Source organism: Cavia porcellus, unplaced genomic scaffold (genome assembly GCF_034190915.1).
Source record: "Cavia porcellus strain 051 isolate PalLab524CR breed Dunkin Hartley unplaced genomic scaffold, mCavPor4.1 scaffold_12, whole genome shotgun sequence".
NCBI classification, from domain to species: Eukaryota; Metazoa; Chordata; class Mammalia; order Rodentia; family Caviidae; genus Cavia; species Cavia porcellus.
In genome coordinates, this window is record NW_026947495.1 from 15,082,212 (window position 1) to 15,087,023 (window position 4,812).

Genomic DNA, 4,812 nt, shown 5'->3' on the forward strand with positions numbered 1-4,812 from the left:
CCCAAGCATGGCCTACATGTATCAGTGGAAATGTCCACAGCCAGGACCAGCTTCACTGGAATGTGACGTGGACTGACAACAAGGCCCAGCACTTAGGAGGGCCCTGTGCTTGGCTTAAAGCATCACTGGCACCATTTTGAAATTCTTAGATTTTAAATATGCGTTCTTACATTTTTGGAATATAGGTCTTGAAAAGTAGGTCTTTTGGAAATATGTCTTGAAAAGTACACAGCCATCCCTGTTCACAATGCATACCATGTGAAATAGTCATTGGTCAAGCTAGGAGAAAATACAAAGCTTAAAGCTCTTCCTCTGATTCTGAGCATGAAAGGAACACAGAGTGATCACCATACCATGGAGACCTCTCCCTGCATTTCTCTTCCAAGGAAAGTTAGAAGAATGAGACAGCTGATGGGTAAGAGCTAAGCATTGTGGCTCATACTTAATCTCAGCACTCTGGGGAGGCTGAGGCAGGCAGATTGCAAGTCTGAGCCCAGCCTGGCAATTTAGTGACTTAGCAAAAACCTGTGATAAAATTACAAATAAAAAATGACTAGGGTTGTAGCTCTGTACCAAGACACTGGAACCAATCTCCAATATCACCAAAAAGAAAGAAGAGAAAGAAGGAGGAGAAGAAAAGGAGAAGAGGAAGAAGAAAGAAGAGGAGGTATAAGAACCAAAAAATCATTGCTGAGTACCCTCTACAGGGGCTGCAGGATCTAGAAAAATGAGCCCTGTTTCTGAGCCCCAATATACTTACATGTGAATGTACAATAAGTACCACCTTGGGCTAATTAACTCACCTCCTTAGCCCCCATTCTTTCTTTTTTACAATTATAAAAGCAATAAATGTTTATTACAGAAAAACTAAAAAGTATAAAAACATGGAAGAAAGATCACTAATAACTTCAATGTTTGCATCTCATTACTGGTGTGCTTCTTAGGTTTTCTCCTTTCTGTGCCAAAGCTTGCTTCCTTCCCATGGGTAAGGAAAGATTACCTCCCATACCTTAGAAAGAGCATGGGGAGCTTGGGGGCTTCTCCTGCTGGTAGATGAGAAAGCCTGTTGAAGAAGCAAAAAAAAACTAGTGGCTAACTGCAAAGGTGGCAAAATGAGATAGGCACTGCTCATGTACAGTGGCTCTCTGGGGCTGGCTCTCTGGTTTGAGGAGGGGATAGCAAAAATGCAGAGAAGTAACCCAGTCCTGGCATATAACATAGATCCTATCCATCCCAAAAGCACCTTTTTCCACTAGGTCATAGCAAAGATAAAATATTTGCTATGGCTTGTGTCTAGATATCCCCCCAAAATCTCATGCAGTCATGAAAGCAAGCTTCTAGAATTTATGATTACTTCATGGTCCAATGCTGGGATTATGAGTGTGAGTGTTACACCCGCCCCCCAGCCTGCACATAATACAAGGGAAGGAAAAATTGCCCGTGTGCTCCTTCCTTTGTATGCTTGTTGCTTTTCCTGTCTTCCACCACCATGAACAGTTGCTCTTCTGCCGTGTGCCACTCTCCCTTGGAGCCAGCTGAATATGAACTGAAACCTCCACAAACTGTGAGCTAAAAACCTTTCTTCCTCTAAAACCTAGTGTCAGGTATTTTGTCCCAGCAACAAAAGAAAAGCAACCAATAGAACATCCAAGTGGTGGATGTTCTTCCCATAGCCACCACATCCCTCAGCTCCATCATCTGCTGTGGGGAGGCTAAAGTGTGGGTCCATCCAAGAACAAAACTAGATCACTGTCTTTCTGCACCTACATGTTTTGTAATCTACTAATTTTCACTTTCCTGTCATCATAAAAACAATAAGCAGTAAAGGAAAAGCAGGTCAGTGTCTTTCTGCACTTAAATGTTTTGTAACCTACTAATTTCACTTTCCTGTCATCATAAAAACAATAAACAATAAAGGAAAATCAATCCCTCAAAAAATCAGCACTGTAGGGGCTGGGGATTTAGCTCAGTGGCATAAGCACCTGCCTGGCAATTGCGAGGTCATGAGTTTGATCCCCAGTACTGCAAAAAAAAAAAAAAATCAGCACTGTCACAATGGAAGATTTAGCCAAGCTGTGTTCACTACATCTTCTTACCTACACTAATAAAGAGAAGTTCCCATAGCAACTGGAGTGTGGTGCTTGAGGCATGGAGCATAGAGCTGCTGATAATGGTGCTGACCATTCAACATGGAGAAGGGGTAAGAGGGTGGGGAAACACACCACTGAGAAAACATTGGCTGCAGATGTGGAAATCTCACTGCTTTCATGAGCTCTCTTTTGTGACCAGCCTTATGTTTGAAAGAGTGGGTAACTGTTCTGAATTGTGATCTCAAATTTGGGGCATGGGAAAACTCACTAATCCAAAAATATTAATCCCATCCTTCTCCCTCATTGTGTGTTGGGATAGGCTTTTTTCTATGCTGTTTGATGTCTTCTGTATACTTGCAAAACACTCATTTATTCTATAAGAATTCACTGAGCATCTACTATGCAAACAAATCAGATATAATCCTTGCCCTTATATAGGCAAAACCAGCATCGGAAAATTTCAGAAACTGTGATGACTGCTCTGAGGAAAACTGCAGGTGGCTACAAGAGGTATAAAGCTGAGCTGAGCTTACAATAGAAGGGCTTAGAAGTGGTCCTGAAGGAAGGGCCATTTATGTTGAGATCACAGAATGAATAGGATGCAACAGGACAACGAGCACTGTAAGCAGAAGAGAGGGTACAAAGGCTCACCTGAGAGTAGAATGTGACACATTCTAGGACCTGAGCAGCCATGGCAAAGCTCAATAAGCCAGAGGGACTATGCCCCACACCAAGGCTGGAGACAGGCAGTAGTCAATTTGCATGCAGTGTCACGGCCTTGATGATGACTTTATCCTAAGGACAATGGAGGTACTATAAGAATTTCAAAGTTGCATCATGGACAAAAAATAGAAAAGATCACAGCAGATTCAACTAAGTAATAGCATGCAAAGTGAAGAAAAAGGGATGATTTGAAATCCTTATCTAATGTGAAGGCGAGGAGTCTGATGTGAACAGAGGAATAGAAAAAAGGTAGTCAATGCTGACTCATTATAATCAAAAGGAAAAAATGTAAATAACCTTAAACATACACAAAGCTCAACCAAGTTCACAATAAGGAAAAGGCAAATTTAAACTATAGGGAGATACTATTTATCACTTGCCAAATACAAATTTATAAACTTAATAAATTCTAATATTAACACTAATAAAACACTAATAAATTCTTATATTATTGATGGGAATGCAAAATGGTGTGATCCCAATGGAGGGGGATTTGGAAATACCTAACAAAATTATATATGCATTTATCCTTCAGACCATGTAACCTGCTCTTATCCCTAAGAAACACCAACAAAAAATAACTTTAATTCCACAAAGTTATTCATCATATCACTATTCTTATTACCAAAGATGAAAACCCCCAAGTAGCCATCAATGGAGAATTGTTTGGACCACCTATGAGACATACATTAGAGTATTGTGCAAGTATAAAAATGAATGAGGGAAAGATACCTCTTGTTCTTGGTTAGAAAGAAATGACATTGTGAAAATAGCCATACTCTCAAAACTGTTATATAGATTTAATGCAATCCTAATCAAAATACCAGTAACATACCTTACAGGTTTAGAGAAAACATTCCTAAAATTTGTTTGGAAACAGAAAAAACCTAGAATAGCAAAGGCAATTCTGGGCAACAAAAGTAAGGCAGGAGATATCTCACTCCCTGACATGAAATCATACTACAAAGCTACTGTGATAAAATCAGCATGGTACTGGCAAAGAAATAGACCTGAGGATCAATGGAACAAATTAGAAGATATAAACACAACTACAAAGATACTCAGCCAACTTATATTTGACAAAGGGGCTAAAAACATGTTCACTGGAAGAAAGATAACCCCTTTAATAAATGGTGCTGGAAAAATTAGTTTCCCACATGCTAAAGACTGAAATTAGACCCATATCTATCACTGAGAACTAAACTAAAGTCCAAATGGATCAAAGATATAAATGTTAAAATAGAAACACTAAATCTACTGGAAGACAAGGTAGGCAAAAATCTTGAAGACATAGGGGTAGGCAAAGAATTCAAGAACAAAACGCAAACCACACAGGAAGTATTTCAAAGACTCAACAACTGGGATCTCATATTGCTAAAAAGTTTTTGCACTTCAAAAGAAACCACCAACAAAGTGAAAAGAAAACCCACAGAATGGGAAAGAATTTTAGCCAGCAGTCCCTTGGACAAAGGACTTATATCCAGAACATACAAAGAATTGAAAAACATCAAGCTTCCCAAGTTCAAAGACCTACTCCAAAAATGGTCATCTGAGATGAATATGGATTTCTCAAATAAATACATGAAGAAATGTTCACCATCACTGGTCATTAGAGAAATGCAAATTAAAACAGCGTTGAGATTTTATCTCACTCCAGAAAGAATGGCTTCCATCAAAAAAATCAACTGATAAAAATGCTGGCAGGGCTGGGAAGAAAAAGGAACACTTCTCCACTGTTGGTGGGAGTGCAGACTGGTGCACCCACTGTGGAAATAGCATGGCGATTCCTCAAAAAACCAGGATTGGAAGTTCCATTCAATCTAGCTACTCCCCTCCTGGGTATTTTCCCAGAAAAAAATTGAAAATATCATGTCACAGCAATAAATGTGCAGCCATGTTTATAGCAGCACAATTTGCTATAGCTAAATCCTAGAAATAACCAAAATGCCCATTAACTGCAGAATACCAAAAGATGTGGTATTTTTATACAATGCAATAT